The 21,291-nt window shown below is 39.8% G+C and overlaps 1 non-coding gene across 1 annotated transcript; it reads right to left on the bottom strand.

Moving 5' to 3' along the window:
* Positions 1-20,845: 20,845 nt before the first annotated feature.
* Positions 20,846-20,953, bottom strand: LOC112714002 (small nucleolar RNA R71). The gene has a single exon (XR_003158959.1). It is a non-coding gene; the product is annotated as a small nucleolar RNA R71 (small nucleolar RNA).
* Positions 20,954-21,291: the final 338 nt, after the last annotated feature.

Raw genomic sequence — 21,291 nt, 5'->3', positions numbered from 1 at the left:
AAGAACAAGAAATTAAATGACTGAAACTTAAAGTACAAGAAATGTAAATTGCAGTAACTTAAAATGCAAGAAATGTAAATTGCTTGAATGGAAAAGGGGAATTGAGGGTTGGGAATTCAGAATTTCAGCAAGGGAAATTAAATTGCAACAATTAATAAAGTAGAAGATGAATTGGAAGTAACTAGATCTCAAACAGAAATGGAAATTAAATTGCAGCAGGGGTTCACAGAAGAACCAAAAAGGAAAATGGGATCTCAGGACTCAAGAGACTAGATAGCAAAGTCTAGATCTCAATTGCCTTCCCAGATCCAAGTTCACAAAGCAATTGACAAGAAATTAAAGAAGAAGCAGTAAAGGAAATGGAATTGGAATCAATTATGCAGAAGAGAAATTAAAGAGATCTTGAATGGAGATTGAGACAGAAATTCCTCAATTCTTCACACCCAAGACTCAAACAAGAAAAGTAAAAATGCTCAAGCAAGAACGAGGAAGAAGAGAGATCAATTCTCCTCCCCAATTCTCTGAAATCTCAGTGAAGTCTCCAAGAGAAGGTTCAAAAGCTCAAAGTAAAGTAAAAATTCAAAAGCTCAAAAGAAAGGTCTAAATTCAAAAGTAAAGGAAAAAATGAAAAGTCAAGGAAAAGGCCCTCATTACATCAAACTATATCCTATTTATACACTTTCTATTCTTAGATCTTGGGATTTGGATGGGCTTTTGATTTGGTGAAGAAATGAATTTTATTGGATTTTTAATCCAATTTTAGCCCATGAAGAAAGTAGCTCCCAGGAGGCTGCCCTGCCCTTGTGGAGGGCAGGGCAGAAAATGATGCATCTGGCCCATGGTGCGTGCGTGTGGTGCGTTAGTGCTTGCAGAATGCTGCCCTGCCCTTGCAGAGGGCAGGGCAGAACTTTTTGGTGCGCCAGAATGATGCCTGTGCGTGCTGCTGGTGCTGCCGAGCCTTCCCTTGGTGCGCCAGAATGATGCGCGTATGTGCATCACCAAAATGCTGCCCTGCCCTTGTGGAGGGCAACGCAATGTGCCAAGGCTGAAGCTCCGTGTTCGAAACTTGGGTGACGCGCACGCTACCTCTTTTTCTTGATTTTCTTGGCACCAAAGTAAGGCTTAGTTTCTTGTTTCCTCATGGTTCCGTGTTTGATCCTTGTGGTAAGCATTGGTGAGCTTTTTCTTTGGATTTCTTCCTTTGTTGAGCCCGATATTGCCCTTGAGGAGGGCAGGGCAGTGTTTTTGTTCTCCTTGATCCATGGCACCAATTTGTGCTCTGCCCTTGTCGTGGGCAGGGCAGGGTTGCCTCTCAAGGCTTGTTTACTCATGTTGCCCTCCTAGAGGGCAGTGTGCCCTTGTGGAGGGCAATGCTTGCTCCCTCCTCTTAAGCGCCACACTTCTTCCCTCTTGGGCCACGCTTTCTTAAGCCACGCTTTCTCTTTTCTTCTTTTCTTCACCTACAATAAACCAAAACAACCACTCAAAGTATCACTAAATTCACAAGGCTTATAAATCAATTAAAATTCAATTAAATTTAGCTTAAACCTCATGAGTTAGCATCAATTTAATGGTAGTTGCTTGATTTAAAGAAGTTATGCATTTTCATTCCAAATCACTTACTTAGGATGCAAGAAAGTGCATAAAGACTAATAAAACAAGTGAAATTAGCTAAAAAAATGGGTATATGATGACTTGTCATCACCTGTGCATTAGTACACTTGAATCGCAATGGACGCACCCGCGCCCATGCCGCACCGCATCCATAGTCCTGCAGCAACTTCTGATACTCCCTCCAGAGAGTTGCGCCACCTCTGGGCTAACCTTGTGCCGCTGGCACACACACCTTGTACCTCACCTTGCTTTCCTACGCGGGCGCACAATGTGCGCACACGCGTGGAAGTGCGACGTGAATTTAACAGGGAGCACATGCCCCTCATTTTCTCGCTTTTTCTTCTCACCCCTTCTACTATCCACTACCATTTTTTTTCCAACCCCTCTCTACACCATTCCAGCCATCTCCCACCATCACCTCCGGCGACCACCCACCTCCGGTGGTCCCTACATTTCTCCCTCCATTCTCCATCATTTCTAGACCTTCACTCCATTCTACAACTTCTTCTCACATACTCCCCCATTCCCTTTCCATCTCTTTCAAGGTACTATACTATGCTTCCCGTTTGCTCTACTTCTCTCATTTCCTTCTTAGTTAGTTGATTTTATTCTCTTTTAGGTAGTTTTCTTTTTTTTCCTCTTTTGAGCTCCTCATTATTTAGGGTGTCTTTGCTTCTTTTCTTTAGCTCTTCATGGGTGTTGTGGTTGTAACTTCTTTTGCATTAGTGGATGGAAATGTCTTGCATGACTTTATTACAACCATAGTGCATTGTGGTGATTAATATTGGTTTGTGGAATGTTACATTGCTCTCTCTCCACTTATTTGCATACTACAAAAGGGATGCACGCCAAGTGTTTGAGGAAAAGCATACATGATCTTTTGAGCTCATTGTGACTCATTGCTTCTTAACTATGTGCTCTCTCCCAATACCTTGGTTATTCTTAGGTGCATCTTCACATTCTACATTCTACCCACTCACTTTATCATAATTTGCTCTCCATTCTTGGTATTTGCCGGTGTATGCTTCTCATGCCTCTTACCCACATGCTAGTGATTTGCCTTGCTTACCAAATGTTATCTTAGTTACATGTTGCAGCTATCATGTAATAAAGACACCCATACTCTTATGGCACAATTTTTCACTTGCATGATCCCCATTTAATTGTGCTTCTTTGGGTTTGATGTTACCTCCCTTTTTACTATCGCAGGATGGTCATCAAGAAGGACAAAAGGAAATCCCCGAAGAAGCCAACCACCAATAGAGCGCGCCAAGAACCAACGGCCAAGCCCCTCCTAAAGAAGGCTAAGGGCCCCGTTGATGCTTTAGTGAAGGACAACCCTCCAAAGGATTCAAACAAGTTCCCTAACCGCTACTGTGAACTTGTCTATTCAAGGATGATTGAGCGGAATTATCACCCGGAGCCCCTTCTAGTCCTACCAGCCCACCTCACTCCGATGATGATGCCCCACATTGACCGGAGGCAATGGATATTCCTTTTGAGGCAACCAAGGGAGGTCAACCTATCATGGGTGGTGGAGTTCTACTCTAACTACCACTCACCTCTTCTCACATCAATCTTTGTACGCCGAAAGCAAGTATCAGTCACAGTGGAAGCCATCCAAGGAATACTTAAGATTGGGCCATTAGCAGATGGATATGACGCCTATCAAGAAGTTTTGTTGGCATGCGACGACCGTGGGTTCGATTGGAGCGTGGTCCTCCGCGTAATAGCTTTGCCCGAAGCATGTTGGATTCGAGGGACCATAAAGCAGCGACCAAAGGGTTTAGATGCACGTTCCCTCACTCAAGAAGCCGCGGCATGGGGCCAAATCCTAGCTCACTACGTGCTCCCGAGCACCCATGGGTTATCCATTACCGCCGAGCTTGCCTTATTGATATGGTGCATCTTAACCGAGAAACCGGTTGACATTCCGCATGCCATTCGACAATCCATGGGGCGCATTCATGTTAAGGGAAACTTACCCTTCCCCGCTATGGTGACCGAATTAGTCGCAGCAGCCGGTGTCCATCATGAGGCTAAGGATAGGAGGGCCTCAATCCCGGTCGAGGGCGATGTTATTCCGACCAAGAGGTGCCTCAAGCCTCCAGAAGTTACCATGGACGACCTTGGAATGGCTACCGCCACTCACAACACTACCACTTCAGCCGCACCACAAAAATCAGCCACCCAACGCCTTGAAGACATTCACAAGAAGTTGGACCGTTACGAGAGGCGTAACCAGCGCCGATATGCTCACGTGAAGAAGCTTCTAAGCATTGTCACCCCATCTATGGAGGAACCGGATATCTCCACATCTACCGCAACCTCAAGCGGAAATAGCAATTACAAAGGAGATGAAGGACACTCAGGACTCGACCACCCATTGCGTATCACCTATAGCACGGAGGACCGTGCTAAGTTTTAAGTGTGGGGAGGTCGGCCGACCGATCTCCGTAGGTAACACCCAAATAAAATTTTTTGAACCCCTTTGTAGTTAGGATAGGTTGCATGATTAGGTTTTCTTCGACACCATTTGCATAATAAATTTACTTGGTTGGAACAAGGAACTCTCTCCTAGGAAACTACTAAGATTTTTGGGGCAACCTTGACCTTGCCAGTTTTGATGCTAAACTTGTTTGAAGATTGTACTTTGGAACAGGGATTTTGAGTTAAGAACACAAGCTAGTGAGCCTTGAGCCTTATTGTGTGGCTACATCCTATAGTCACTTATTTTCCTTCTTGTGTGCAATTGTTCTCTCTCTATGATTGTGATCTTTGCTTTATTTGAGTCTATATGTCCGTTATTCCTTGTATTCATGTATTTATATGATTGAGGCCATCAATTCATTAGCTCACTTATCCAAATAGCCTTACCTTGTAACAACCATTGTTAGCCAGATTTGAGCCTACGCTTAACCCACTTATTCTTTAATTTAGCACATCACGAGCCTAAAGCGAAAAACAATAAATGCCCTTTTTTTTGGATCTTTAGTTAGCTTAGGCAAGAGTGCGTGAGTATCATTTAAGTGTGGAAAACTTGGGACATCGGTTGGGATAAAAGGGTGTGCTTTGTACCTATATATTTGGGAATTGGGTACATACTCATGTACTGATTAAATGTATGGACCTTATGCATTGGTGCTCCTATATATAGTTTGAAAGAAAAGAAAAAAATGAATGAATGAGAAAGACAAAAAAGAAAAAAAAAGAAGAAATGAAGGCGACAAAATGTATGAAAAAAAAGCAATAAAGGGGACAAAATGCCCCAAGGCGAAGCTCAAACAAAAGAATCAATGCATAAGTGTTGTGACACAAAAAAAAAAGAGAGAAAATGCATTAGTATGTGAAAAAGTGAAAAATGGGTAGTTAGATTAGTATTCAATTGTATAGGTCATTATATAGGTTAGGTGGGAAATTCTAAGCTAATAAAAGATTCAAATCCTAGTCCACTAGCCATATATGACCCTACCTTGACCCTAGCCCCATTACAACCTAAAAGAAAAGACCTCATGATAATTGTATACTTGCATTGAATAATTGTCAATTGTTAGACAGAAAACAAATCTTAGAAAGCATGATTAGGGGAGAATTGAGTGAACAGACCCCGATACACCGAGCGGATAGAGTGTAAACACTTCTGGTGAGGGTTCAAAGGCTCTAATTCTTGTTCCTGACTCTCACGAGCGTTCTTCATGCAAGTTGTGTATATTTCACTTTAATGATTAAAAATTGGTAAGTCTCATGTATTGCCCACTATATTGCCCTATGTGCTTGAATGTATCTTAGGAAGGTTGATTTGCTCCTAACCAAGTAGATAGTAGCACTAATCATAGTTGCATTCATGTAAGCAGATTGCACCTCATGACTCTTATACCTTTATAATCTTTCGGTCTTTTGCATTTCTCTAAGCATAAGGACATGCTAGAATCTAAGTGTGGGGAGGTTGATAAACCCCACTTTTAGGGTTTATCTTGTATTGATTTCAAGGGTTTTATCAATGATTCCACACGCTTTTCATATGAAAATACATGACTTTGTGTTCCTTTCCTAATTTTACCTCACGGATGAAAACATGCTTATTTTGCACTAAACTAGACACATTTCTAATCCTCTCTTGGTGCCATTCGATGCCGCGACTTTTGTGTTAAGTGATTTCATAATATAGGGCAGGGATGACCCGGAGGAAAGAAGGAAGGTGGGTGCAAAGAAAAGGAGCATGAGAAAATGAGCTTTGGAACATCAGCAAGGGCGCGTGCGCGTACCTGCCACGCCCGCGTGGATTGCACAGCCAGAAGCCAAAGTCAGGAGCCAAGCTACGAGCCGGCGCGTGTAGCGGCTAAGCCATGACACCCATAGGCGCGTCCGCATACGTCACGCTTCCGCGCAAATTGCAAGACGCCCCAGTGGCGCGAAGGCGTACTGTGCGCGCGCGCGTTGATGCTCGAATATGATTTTTTAAAAAGGTCACGTGACCTAGGCGTGGAGACAGTTGGAGATCCCATTTTGGGGAAGTGCCTTGGCGGGAAAAGCTTAAAAAGACCAAGGGTTGAAGGGTTACAGGATTTTTTGCTCATTTTACATTGTTCTAGATATTTTCCTAGTGGTAGTTACACTCTTGGGTAAAGAGAGAGAGAGATTCCAACCTCTCATTAGGGTTCATCTTCTTCAATTTCTCAATTCTCAACCATTCCTTGATGAGATCTATTGCAACTCTCAATTTACTTTGTTCATGTTATAGATCATCTTCTCTAATCTCAATTAGTGCTTGTAATTGTTCAATTCTCATAGATCTTAGATTCAACTTTGTAGTTTTGAATTCTATCAATTCCTTGAAAGGTTCATTTCTATTATTGTTCTTTGTTGATTGTTGTTAATTTCTTGTGTTGAAGTACTTTTAATTCTACTTTCTTCTCACTCTAACTATGTCTTTCATCCTTGCTCATCAATTGTTTGATAAAATGACAAAACTAGTTATGGAGTAAAAGTTTCTTACTTGGCTTAGGGTTTAGACCATTAGAAAAAGTTGAATAGTTAATGTCAATTGTTGATTGGAAATTAGGAATTGCTAATTGACTTGGAGTGCACTAAAGCTAGATTTCCCTAGGGTAAAACTAGGACTTGTGACTCAAGTTGGTTACTCTCACTTGACTTTCCTCTATACCTAGAGGTTAACTAAATGAAGCGGAGCTTAATTGTTATCATCGTTGAAGGAAACTATAATGATAGAATTTCTAATGCCCACACTAGGCCAAGTCTTCTAATATTGATTGTTTGTCATCTACTTTCGCTAAACTCCAAAAGAATCATAACAAGGTTTCCTAATCAATAATATGCATTCTCTAGCAATTCCAAGGGAGGACGACTCGGGAGACTATTACTCTCGGTTATAGATTGTAGGATTGTTTGATGCGACGTTTGAATGTCGATTAGACTATACTCACGATTATATCCATTATTGAATTCTATATCGGCATGCTAAACTTCGATTATCATGGGTGCAGTTAGACATCTTCTACTATGGGCTTACAGAAAGAGCTTAGATTTCTCTAGACCACTCAGCTGGTGGATCTATACACATGAGAAAGACAATAGAAGAAGCTCAAGAGCTCATTGATACAGTTGCCAGAAATCAGCATCTGTACCTAAGCAGTGAACCTTCCATGAAAGAAGAGGCTAAAACAGTAATTGCTAAAATAAGTCCTGCAGAACAAGTTACAGAATTCAATCATCAATTGGATTTTCTAACAAAACAGTTAGCCGAATTCAAGGAGATATTACAAGAAACAAGAATGGCTAATATGAATATGGAAGTACAGTTGAAGCAAACAGAACAGCAGCTATCAAAACAAATAACAAAAGAGTGCCAAACAGTTCAATTAAGAAGTGGGAAAACATTAAAAACATCACTTCAGGATAGCAAGAAGCCAAGAAATGAGCAAACTACCCAAAATTCCTCTGAGGATAGTAAGAGCCCAGAGAGGAACAATTCTGGCGCTCAAACGCCAGAGAATGGGTGGAAAGCTGGCGTTGAACGCCCAAACCATGCTCAGTCCTGGCGTTCAACGCCAAAAAAAAGCAACGATTTGGCGTTGAACGCCCAAAGGGAGCACAGTTCTGGCGTTCAGACGCCAGAAACAAGTAAGGAGTTGGCGTCTAACGCCACTCCAGCTCCCACCCCTGGCATTCAAATGCCAGTGGGGGATCAGACACATACAAGTGCTGATAATAATTCATCTAAAAAGGCTTCTCAACCCACATCTGTAGGCAATAAATCTGCAGCAACTAAGGTTGAGGAATACATAGCCAAAATGCCTTATCCTCAGAAACTCTGCCAAGCGGAACAGGATAAGCAATTTGTCCGCTTTGCAGACTATCTCAAGACTCTTGAAATAAAGATTCCGTTTTCAGAGGAACTTGAGAAAATACCCTCTTATGCTAAGTTCATGAAAGAGATCTTGAGTCATAAGAAGGATTGGAGAGAAACTGAAAAAGTTTACCTCACTGAAGAATGCAGCGCAGTCATTCTGAAAAGCTTACCTGAGAAGCTTAAAGATCCGGGAAGCCTTATGATACCATGCACATTAGAAGGTACTTGTACCAAGCAAGCTCTATGTGATCTTGGGGCAAGTATTAATCTAATACCTGCATCTATTATCACAAAGCTTGGTTTGACTGAAGAGGTCAAACCAACCTGGATATGTCTCCAACTTGCTGATGGCTCCATTAAATATCCATCAAGCGTGATTGAAGACATGATTGTCAAGGTTGGGCCATTTGCCTTTCCTACTGACTTTGTGGTGCTGGAAATGGAGGAGCACAAGAGTGCAACTTTCATTCTAGGAAGACCTTTCCTAGCAACTGGCCGAACCCTTATTGATGTCCAAAAAGGGGAAGTAACCCTGAGAGTCAATGAGGAAGAGTTCAAGTTGAATGTTGTCAAAGCTATGCAGCATCCAGACACCCAAAATGACTGCATGAGCATTGATCTTATTGATTCTCTGGTAAAAGAAGTCAATATGGCTGAGAGTCTCAAATTAGAGCTAGAGGAAATCTTTAAGGATGTTCAGCCTGATTTGGAGGAATCAGAGAAAATAATAGAACCTCTGAAAATCCCTCAGGAAGAGGAGAAACCTCCTAAACCTGAGCTCAAACCATTACCACCATCCTTGAAATATGCATTTCTGGGAGAAGGTGATACCTTTCCTGTAATCATAAGCTCTACCTTAGAGCCACAGGAAGAGGATGCACTAATTCAAGTGCTAAAGACACACAAGACAGCTCTTGGGTGGTCCATCAGTGATCTTAAGGGCATTAGCCCAGCTAGATGCATGCACAAGATCTTATTCGAGGGTGACGCCAAACGAGTGGTTCAACCACAAAGGCGGCTGAATCCAGCCATGAAGGAAGTGGTGCAGAAAGAGGTCACTAAGTTACTAGAGGCTGGGATTATTTATCCTATTTCTGATAGCCCCTGGGTAAGCCCTGTCCAAGTCGTCCCTAAGAAAGGTGGCATGACAGTGGTCCATAATGAAAAAAATGAACTGGTTCCCGCAAGAACAGTTACAAGGTGGCGTATGTGTATTGATTACAGAAGGCTCAATACAGCCACCAGAAAGGATCATTTTCCTTTACCATTCATATACCAGATGATGGAAAGACTAGCAGGTCATGAATACTACTGCTTCCTGGATGGATATTCAGGTTATAATCAAATTGCAGTAGATCCCCAGGATCAAGAGAAAACAGCATTCACATGTCCATCTGGAGTATTTACATACGTAAGGATGCCATTTGGCTTGTGCAATGCACCTGCAACCTTTCAAAGGTGCATGCTCTCAATTTTCTCTGATATGATGGAAAAATTTCTGGAAGTCTTCATGGATGACTTTTCAGTATTTGGAGACTCATTCAGCTCCTGTCTTGACCATCTAGTACTTGTTCTAAAAAGGTGCCAAGAGACTAACCTGGTTTTAAACTGGGAAAAATGTCACTTTATGGTGACTGAAGGAATTGTCCTTGGGCACAAAATCTCGAACAGGGGAATAGAAGTGGATCAAGCTAAGGTAGAGGTAATTGGAAAATTACCACCACCAGCCAATGTTAAGGCAATCAGAAGCTTTCTGGGGCATGCAGGATTCTATAGGAGGTTTATAAAGGATTTTTCAAAAATCGCCAAACCTCTAAGTAATCTGCTAGCTGCTGACACGCCATTTATCTTTGATAAGGAGTGTCTGCAGGCGTTTGAGACTCTGAAAGCTAAGCTGGTCACAGCACCAGTCATCTCTGCACCAGACTGGACATTACTATTTGAATTAATGTGTGATGCAGTGACCATGCCATTGGTGCAGTGTTGGGACAAAGGCATGACAAGCTTTTGCACGTCATTTACTATGCCAGTCATGTTTTAAATGATGCACAGAAGAATTACACAACCACAGAAAAAGAGTTGCTTGTAGTGGTTTACGCCATTGACAAGTTTAGATCCTATTTAGTAGGATCAAAAGTGATTGTGTACACTGATCATGCTGCTCTTAAATATCTATTCACAAAGCAGGATTCAAAATCCAGACTTATCAAATGGATGTTACTTCTATAAGAGTTTGATATAGAAATAAGAGACAGAAAAGGGACAGAGAACCAAGTAGCAGATCACCTGTCCCGAATAGAACCAGTAGAAGGGGCGTCCCTCCCTCTTACTGAGATCTCTGAAACCTTTCTGGATGAGCAACTCTTTGCCATCCAAGAAGTGCCATGGTTTGCAGACATTGCAAACTACAAGGCAGTGAGGTTCATACCCAAAGAGTACAGTAGGCAGCAATCAAAGAAATTGATCACAGATGCAAAGTACTATCTTTGGGATGAACCATATCTCTTCAAGAGATGGGCAGACGGAGTAATCCGTAGATGTGTGCCTAAAGAAGAAGCGCAGAAGATCCTATGGCATTGCCATGGATCACAATATGGAGGACATTTTGGAAGTGAGCGAATAGCCACAAGAGTCCTCCAATGTGGCTTCTACTGGCCTACTCTCTATAAAGATTCCCGAGTGTTTGTACTTAATTGTGATAGTTGCCAAAGATCTCATAATCTGCCTCACAGTTATGCCATGCCTCAACAAGGGATCTTGGAGATTGAGTTGTTTGATGTATGGGGTATTGACTTCATGGGGCCTTTCCCACCATCATACTCAAACACTTATATTCTGGTGGCAGTGGATTATGTATCCAAATGGGTTGAAGCTATTGCTACACCCACTAATGACACTAAGACAGTGTTAAAATTCCTCCAAAAACACATCTTCAATAGATTTGGCACCCATAGAGTACTAATCAGTGATGGGGCACTCATTTCTGCAATAAACAGCTTTACTCTGCTTTGGTTCGTTATGGAGTTAGCCACAGGGTGGCCACTCCATATCACCCACAGACAAATGGGCAAGCTGAAGTCTCAAATAGAGAACTCAAAAGAATCCTGGAACGGACTGTAATTAACCATAGAAGGGATTGGGCAAGAAGCTTGGATAATGCTCTGTGGGCATACAGAACAACATTCAAGACCCCTATAGGGACCTCTCCATACCAGCTTGTGTATGGAAAGGCATGTCACTTGCTAGCGGAACTAGAACATAAGGCCTACAGGGCAACCAGATTCCTGAACCTTGATGCCAAGTTAGCTGGAGAAAAACGATTGCTCCAGTTAAATGAGCTAGAGGAATTTAGACTCAATGCTTTTGAGAATGCAAAAATTTACAAAGAAAAAGCAAAAAGATGGCATGATAAGAAACCGTCGTCCAGAGTCTTTGAGCCAGGGTAGAAAGTTCTGCTATTTAATTCTAGGCTCAGATTATTCTCTGGGAAATTAAAATCCCGGTGGAGAGGTCCATATGTGATTACAAGTGTGTCACCATATGGATACGTAGAGCTTCAGGATAATGATTCTAACAAAAAGTTCATTGTTAATGGACAAAGAGTTAAATATTATCTTGAAAGCAATTTTGAGCAAGAATCCTCAAAACTGAGACTTGATTAAAGCTCAGTAATAGTCTAGCTAAAGACAATAAAGAAGTGCTTACTGGGAGGCAACCCAGCCATTTACAAAGTTTATTTGTTAATTAATTGATTTTTATAGGTATATGTCAAGTATTTTCATGGTAAAATAGCAATTGCTTGAATTCACAGAGTTACAAGGGAATTTGGAAGCTCACTGGCGTGAAAAAGCCAGTAAGAAATATTTTGGGCGTTGAACGCCCAAAAGAAGCATCCACTGGGCATTCAACGCCAGTAAGGATAGCCATCTGGGCATTGAACGCTAGAAAGAAGCATCTTCTGGGCGTCGAAAGCTAGAAAGAAGCTCCTTCTGGGCGTTTAACGCCAGAATTACAGCATCCTGGGCGTTCAGAAAAACGCCCAGTGACAAAGGACTTACTGGCGTTCAACGCCAGAAAGAAGTAACAGCTAGGCGTTGAACACCCAGGAGAGCAGCACATGGGCGTTAAACGCCCAAAACATGCAGCATTTGGGCGTTTAACGCCAGGATTGTGGGGAGGAGGTAATTTCGTTTTCAATTCAAATTTTTTCCAATTTTCACGTTTCAATTCATGATTTCTTGCATAAGCATGTTACAAACTCTCATCTTTCAACTTCAATTTCAAAATTTTTTTTCCTAAACATATTTCTTGATTTTTCTTTTCTTTTCAAATCTTTTTCAAAACTCATCATATCTTTTGAATTTTGAATTTGCCTCTCCTACTATTCCTCTCCTTTCCTTTCTTTTGCTTGAGGACAAGCAAACCTCTAAGTTTGGTGTGATTCGCCATGATCACTGAGCAAAAAACTCATCAAGATCATGGCACCTAAGGGAACAGGAAGAGCAAGGATGTGACTTAAAGGAACTAAAGCGTCAAAAATTATCTCTTGAAGGACCAAGCACTCCACAGACTAGAGGAACATCCACTTCCTAAAATAAAGGTCGTTGAGTTCTAATCTTTGCCTTAACTCTGTGATAATTGTTCTTATTAGGAATTTACCTTAGAAGTTATATATTAGTAGTAGTAATTAGTATCTCTACTTTGATTTTAATTCCAATTAAGTTATAATTTATTTTTCTCATCATCATCAAACATGAATAAAATAGTAGATTTTAGAATAAAGAGGCAATATTTTTTACGAGTTCTTAATAAGAAAAATTATAATTAATTATATGTGGTGGCAATACTTTTTGTCTTCTGAATGAATGCATGAACAGTGCATATTTTTTATCTTGAATTTCATGAATGTTAAAATTGTTGGCTCCTGAAAGAATGAGGAACACGAAAAATATTATTGATGATATGAAAAATCATGAATTTGATTCTTGAAGCAAGAAAAAGCAGTGAAAAAAAAAAGAGAAAAAAATTACAAGGAATCATTGGATCAAGAAAAAGAAAAAAAAAGCTAATAGCCCTTAAAACCAAAAGGCAAGGGTGAAAAGGATCTAAGGCTTTGAGCATCAGTGGATAGGAGGGCCCAAGGAAGTAATTACAGGCCTAAGCGGCTAAATCAAGCTGTCCCTAACCATGTGCTTGTGGCATGCAGGTCCAAGTGAAAAGCTTGAGACTGAGTGGTTAAAGTCATGATCCAAGGTAAAAGAGTGTACTTAAGAACTATGGACACCTCTAATTGGGGACTTTAGCAAAGCTAAGTCACAATCTGAAAAGGTTCACCCAATTATTTGTCTGTGGCATTTATGTATCCGGTGGTAATACTGGAAAACAAAAGTGCTTAGGGCCACGGCCAAGACTCATAAAGTAACTATGTTCAAGAATCAACATACTACACTAGGAGAATCAATAATACTATTGAACTCTAAGTTCCTATGGATGCCAATCATTCTGAATTTCAAAGGATAAAGTGAGATGCCAAAACTGTTCGGAAGTCAAAAAGCTACTAGCCCCGCTCATCTAAATAAGAATCTGAGCTCCACTTAAAACTCTTAAATATTATTGCTTCTTAATTTCTTTTCATCCTATTTTATTTATCTAGTTGCTTGAAGACAAGCAACAATTTAAGTTTGGTGTTGTGATGAGCGGATATTTTATACGCTTTTTGAGGGTAATTTCATGTAGATTTTAGTATGTTTTAATTAGTTTTTAGTAAAATATTATTAGTTTTTAGACAAAAATCATATTTCTGGACTTTACTATGAGTTTGTGTATTTTTCTGTGATTTCAGGTATTTTCTGGCTGAAATTGAGGGAGCTAAGCAAAAATCTGAGTTAGGCTGAAAAAGGACTGCTAATGCTATTGGATCCTGACCTCCTTGCACTCAGAATGGATTTTTTGGAGCTACAAGAGTCTAATTGATGCGCTCTCAATTGGGTTGGAAAGTAAACATCCAGGACTTTCCAGCAATATATAATAGTCTATACTTTGCGCAAAGATAGACGATGTAAACTGGCGTTCAACGCCAGTTCCATGTTGCAGTCTGGCGTCCAGCGCCAGAAACAGGTTACAAGTTGGAGTCCAACGCCCAAAACATGTTACAACCTGGCGTTCAACTCTAGAAACAGCCCAAGCACGTGAGAGGCTTAAGTCTCAGCCCCAGCACACACCAAGTGGGCCCCAGAAGTGGATTTCTGCACCAATTATCTTAGTTTACTCATTCTCTGTAAACCTAGGTTACTAGTTTAGTATTTAAACAACTTTTAGAGACTTATTTTGCACCTCATGACATTTTTAGATCAGAATTTTATACTCTTTGACGGCATGAGTCTCTAAACTCCATTGTTGGGGGTGAGGAGCTCTGCAGCGTCTCGATGAATTAATGCAATCACTTCTGTTTTCCATTCAAACACGCTTGTTCTTATCTAAGATGTTCATTCGCGCTTAACTATGAAGAAGGTGATGATCTATGACACTCATCACCTTCCTCAATCCATGAACGTGTGCCTGAAAACCACCTCCGTTCTACATCAGATTGAATGAGTATCTCTTAGATTCCTTAATCAGAATCTTCGTGGTATAAGTCTGATTGATGGCAGCATTCATGAGAATCCGGAAAGTCTAATCCTTGTCTGTGGTATTCCGAGTAGGATTCTGGGATTGGATGACTGTGACGAGCTTCAAACTCTTGAAGGCTGGGCGTTAGGGACACACGCAAAAGAATCATTGGATTCTATTCCAACCTGATTGAGAACCGACAGATGATTAGTCGTGCTGTGACAGAGCATTTGGACCCTTTTCACTTAGAGGATGGGAAGTAGCCATTGACAACAGTGACACCCTACATAGAGCTTGCCATGGAAGGAACCTTGCGTGTGGGAAGAGGATTACAAGAGAAAAGCTGAAAAAAAAACAGACGAAGCATCTCCAAAACTCCAACATATTCTCAATTATTAAAGTAACAATTATTTATTTCACGCTCTTTTTATTTTTCTAATAATTCAAACTGATAATTTTAATTGATATCCTGACTAAGAATAATAAAATAAACATAGCTTGCTTCAAACCAATAATCTCCGTGGGATCGACCCTTACTCACGTAAGGTATTACTTGGATGACCCAGTGCACTTGCTGGTTAGTGGTACGATATTGAGATTCAAATTTTGTGCACCACACAGCCCTGGGAAATTCAAAACAGGGCATATATTAGAATTAAATCAAACAAGCATGGCAGTGATAATGAAATGTATAAAAAGACCGTAATTAAGGGGAAGACTAAATCAAAATTGATGTAGTAGCATCAAACTCACCAACAGTAGCTCTAAGAGTTCCTTAATAGCATCAACACCAATACTTTCAATTACTGGAATAGGGGAATAGACAAAGCAAAAGGGCTAAACCAAAATAGAGGTGTATGCTACCATGAGTAAAGCAGAACTATAGTAGAGAAACGGAATTTAAAAAAGAACAAAGATGAGAGGAGTTACGGTTTTGAGAATGAGGACCGAAACGGCAATCGTGGTAAAGACAGAGGAGACAACCGTGGCAGGGCTTCTTTCAGCGGTGATAGCTAAGAAAACACCCACCAGCGTTCTTCTTCTCCTCTTCCTGGTTGTTCGTGTTTCCCTTCTATCTGCCCTAATCGATGACGCGGCAGACCCGCAACAAGGACGATGGTGGCGCAATTACAGCAATGGCGGCAACAGGCTTCACGGCGACGAAGGCGCGGCGGCTCTAAGCCCGAGACCACCCTCACTTGTAAGCCAACTCTCTTCTCGGCTCTACTCTCCCTAGAGACTACATAAACGGTGTGGTGGTGGCGGCGAACTGGAGCACGATCGGCGGTGAGCTGGATGCGGTGGCAGGGCACGGCTGGCCGGCGAGCTGCTCCCTCCAGCGATGCTCTCCCCTCACTGCTCTCTTGGATCTCGCTCTCTCCTCTCTTTACGGCTCTGATCCCCCCGGCAATGCGACGGCGGCGATACTGGGCTCCTTGCCAGCGTCGTTCCCCCTCTCTCCCCTTTCCATCTTTCCCTGATTTCCCCCTCCCTGTGCTTTCCCTTTCCTTTTTTTTGTTTACTTTCCTTTATCCCTTCACTGAAGCTGTGTGTGTGTGTGTGTGTGTGTGAAAGTTGTGTGTGGTTGATGAGCGGATAATTTATACGTTTTTTGGCATTATTTTTAGATAGTTTTTAGTAGGATCTAGCTACTTTTAGGGATGTTTTCATTAGTTTTTATGCAAAATTCACATTTCTAGACTTTAATATGAGTTTGTGTGTTTTTCTGTAATTTCAGGTATTTTCTGGCTGAAATTGAGGGACCTGAGCAAAAATCTAATTCAGAGGCTGAAAAAAGGACTGCTGATGTTGTTGGATTCTGACCTCCCTGCACTTGAAATAGAATTTTTGAAGCTACAGAAACTTAAATGGCACGCTCTCAACTGAGTTGAAAAGTAGACATCCAGGGCTTTCCAGCAATATTTAATAGTCTATACTTTGCTCAAGTTTAGATGACGCAAACTGGCATTCAACGCCAGTTTTCTGCCCTATTCTGGTGTTAAACGCCAGAAACAAGTTCCAAGCTAGAGTCAAACGCCAGAAACAAGTTACAAAATAGCGTTTAACTCCAAGAAAAGTCACTACACACGAAAGCTTCAATGCTCAGCCCAAGCACACACCAAGTGGGCCCGAAAGTGGATTTTCGCATCATTTACTTATTTCTGTAAACCCTAGTAACTAGTCTAGTATAAATAGGACCTTTTACTATTGGGATCAGATCTTTTTTCCTATTTTTGAATTCATATGCCATTTGGGGAGGCTGACCATTCGGCCATGCCTAGACCTTGTTCTTATGTATTTTCAACGGTGGAGTTTCTACACACCATAGATTAAGGTGTAGAGCTCTACTGTTCCTTGAGTCTTAACGCAAAGTACTATTGTTCTTCTATTAAATTCATGCTTTTTCTTATTCTAAGATATCCATTCGCACACAAGAACATGATGAATGTGATGATTATGTGACACTCATCACCAGTCTCACTTATGAACGCGTGATTGACAACCACTTCCGTTCTATATTTTGGGATTTATAGTATATTATCTTCTTTTTATCCTATTTTATTATTAGTTGCTTGGGGACAAGCAATAATTTATGTTTCGTTTTGTGATGAGCGGATAATTTATACGCTTTTTGGCATTGTTTTTAGGTAGTTTTTAGTAGGATCTAGCTACTTTTAGGGATGTTTTCATTAGTTTTTATGCAAAATTCACATTTCTGGAATTTACTATGAGTTTGTGTGTTTTTCTGTGATTTCAGGTATTTTCTGGCTGAAATTGAGGGACCTAAGCAAAAATGTGATTCAGAGACTGAAAAAGGACTGAAGATGCTATTGGATTCTGACCTCCCTGCACTCGAAATAGATTTTCTGGAGCTATAGAACTCCAAATGGCGCGCTCTCAACTGCGCTGGAAAGTAGACATCCATAGTTTTCTAGCAATATATAATAGTTCATACTTTATTCGAGTTTAGATGACGCAAACTGGCATTCAACGCCAGTTCCATGCTGCATTCTGGAGTAAAACGCTAGAAACACGTCACAAACCAGAGTTAAACGCCAAAAACATGTTACAACTTGGTGTTTAACTCCAACAGAAGCCTCTACACGTGTAAATCTCAAGGCTCAGCCTAAGCACACTCTTACTGGGCCCCAGAAGTGGATTTTTGTACTTAGAATTATTTCTGTAAACCCTAGTAGCTAGTCTAGTATAAATAGAACTTTTTACTATTGTATTAGAGGTCTTGGTTTTTCCGGCTCCCTCTCTGGGGCCGAAGCCAATGAACACTATTATCACTTATGTATTTTCAACAGTAGAGCTTCTACACACCATAGATTAAGGTGTGGAGCTCTGCTGTTCCTCGAGTATTAATGCAATTACTATTATTCTTCTATTCAATTCTGCTTATTCTTATTCTAAGATATTCGTTACACTTCAACATGATGAATGTGATGATCCGTAACACTCATCATCATTCTCACCTATGAACGCGTGCCTGACAACCACCTCCGTTCTACCTTAGATCGAGCGCGTATCTCTTGGATTCCCTAATCAGAATCTTTGTGGTATAAGCTAGAATCCATTGGCAGCATTCTTGAGAATCCGGAAAGTCTAAACCTTGTTTGCGGTATTCTAAGTAGGACTCAAGGATTGAATGACTGTGATGAGCTTCAAACTCGCGAGTGTTAGGCGTAGTGACAGACACAAAAGAATCACTGGATTCTATTCCGACATGATCGAGAATCGACAGATGATTAGCCATGCTATGACAGAGCATTTGGACCATTTTCACTGAGAGGATGGGGAGTAGCCATTGACAACGGTGACGCCCTACATACAGCTTACCACAGAAAGGAGTAAGAATGATTGGAGGAAGGCAGTAGGAAAGCAGAGATTCAGAAGGGACAAAGCATCTCCATACACTTATCCGAAATTCCCACCAATGATCTACATAAGTATCTCTATCTTTATTTTATGCTTTATTTATCATTATATTCGAAAATCATTATAACCATTAGAATCCGCCTGATTGAGATTTACAAGATGACCATAGCTTGCTTCATACCAACAATCTCCGTGGGATCGACCCTTACTCACGTAAGGTATTACTTGGATGACCCAGTGCACTTGCTGGTTAGTTGTGCGAAGTTGTGACAAAGTGCGATTCACGTTTGAGAGCTCCAAATCTTTGGCACCATTGTTGATGATCACAATTTTGTGCACCAAGTTTTTGGCGCCATTGCCGGGGATTGTTTGAGTTTGGACAACTGACGGTTCATCTTGTTGCTCAGATTAGGTAATTTTCTTTTCAAAAAGTTTTCAAAAAAAAATTTTTCAAAAAATTTTTCTTTGTTTTTGTTTTCCTAAAAATAATTTTCGAAAAAAAATACAAAAAAATTATAAAATCATAAAAACCAAAAATATTTTTGTGTTTCTTGTTTGAGTCTTGAGTCAAATTTTAAGTTTGGTGTCAATTGCATGTTTTTAAAATTTATGCATTTTTTTGAAAAATTCATGCATGGTGTTCTTCATGATCTTCAAGTTGTTCTTGATAAGTCTTTCTTGTTTAATCTTCATATTTTCTTGTTTTGTGTCTTTTTTTGTTTTTCATATGCATTTTTGCATTCAGAGTATCTAAACATGAAAAATCTCTAAGTTTGGTGTCTTGTATGTTTTCTTTTCTTAAAAATTTTTCAAAAATAAGTCTTGATGTTCATCTTGATCTTCAAAGTGTTCTTGGTGTTCATCTTGACATTCATAATGTTCTTGCATGCATCATTGGTTTTGATCCAAAATCTTCATGTTTTGGGTCATTTTTGTATTTTTCTCTTTCATCATTAAAAATTCATAAATCAAAAAAATATCTTTTCCTTATTTTACTCCTAAAATTTGAAATCTTGGGGTTGACTTAGTCAAAAAATTTTAAAATAAGTTATTTCTTGTTAGTCAAGTCAAGATTTCAATTTTAAAAATCCTATCTTTTCAATTTTTTTTTCAAAAATCAAATCTTTTTCATTTTTTTCTTATTTTTCGAAAATTTTAAAATTGATTTTAAAAATCTTTTTCTTAATTTTATTTCATAATTTTCGAAAACTTTACTATCAATTAATGTGATTGATTCAAAAAATTTGAAGTTTGTTACTTTCTTGTTAAGAAAGGTTCAATCTTTAAATTCTAGAATCATATCTTTTAGTTTCTTATTAGTCAAATAATCAATTTTAATTTTAAAAATTAAATCTTTTTCAAAACAAATTTTAATAATATCTTTTCAATCATATCTTTTTCAAAATCAGTTTCAAAAAAAATCTTTTCTAACTTCTTATCTTTTCAAAATTGATTTTCAAATCTTTTTCAACTAACTAATTGACTTTTTGTTTGTTTTACTATTTCTTATCTTTTTCAAAACCATCTAACTACTTTCCTCTCTCTAATTTTCGAAAATCACCTCCCTCTTTTTCAAAATTTTTTTTAATTAACTAATTGTTTCAAATTTTGATTTTAATTTTATTTCTTCTTTTAATTTTCGAAAATCACTAATCATTTTTCAAAAATAATTTTCGAAATTCTCTCCCTCTCATCTCTTTCTATTTATTTTATTTATTTACTAACACTTCTCTTCATCTTAAAATTCGAACCCTCTCTTCTGTTCTGTGTTCGAATCTCTTCTCTATTCTATTCTTTTCTTCTTCTACTAACATAAATGAATCTCTATACTATGACATAGAGGATTCATCTTCCTTTTCTATTCTCTTCTTTTTCATATGAGTAGGAGCAAGGACAAGGACATTCTTGTTGAAGCAGATCCTAAACCTGAAAGGACTCGGAAGAAGAAGCTAAGAGAAGCTAAAGCACAACAATTCAGAGAAAACATTACAGAGAATCTCGAAAAAGAAAGAGGCATGGCCGAACCCAATAACAATGGTGGAGGCGCAAGGAGGATGCTTGGTGATTATACTACACGTACTTCCAATTTTTATGGAAGAAGCATCTCAATCCCTGCCATTGGAGCAAACAATTTTCATGGACTTCTATCAGAAGATCCTTATCAGTTTTTTAACTGAGTTCTTGTAGATCTGTGAGACTATTAAGACTAATGGAGTAGATCCTGAAGTCTACAGGCTCATGTTTTTCCCTTTTGCTGTAAGAGACAGAGCTAGAACATGGTTGGACTCACAACCTAAAGATAGCCTGGACTCTTGGGATAAGCTGGTCACGGCCTTCTTGGCTAAGTTCTTTCCTCCTCAAAAGCTGAGCAAGCTTAGAGTGGATGTTCAGACCTTTAAACAAAAAAATGGTGAATCCCTCTATGAAGCTTGGAAAAGATACAAGCAGATGACCAAAAAATGTCCTTCTGACATGCTTTCAGAGTGGACCATTTTGGATATATTCTATTATGGTCTATCTGAGTTCTCTAAGATGTCACTGGACTATTCTACAGGTGGATCCATTCACCTAAAGAAAATGCCTGCAGAAGCTCAAGAACTCATTTACATGGTTGCAAATAACCAATTCATGTACACTTCTGAGAGGAATCCTGTGAGTAATGGGACGCCTCAGAGGAAGGGAGTTCTTGAAATTGATGCTCTGAATGCCATATTGGCTTAGAACAAAATATTGACTCAGCAAGTCAACATGATTTCTCAGAGTCTGAATGGGTGACAAAATTCATCCAACAGTACTAAAGAGGCATCTTCTGAGGA

Source organism: Arachis hypogaea, chromosome 9 (genome assembly GCF_003086295.3).
Source record: "Arachis hypogaea cultivar Tifrunner chromosome 9, arahy.Tifrunner.gnm2.J5K5, whole genome shotgun sequence".
Taxonomy (NCBI): domain Eukaryota; kingdom Viridiplantae; phylum Streptophyta; class Magnoliopsida; order Fabales; family Fabaceae; genus Arachis; species Arachis hypogaea.
This window is presented reverse-complemented; position numbering and strand designations above follow the sequence as displayed.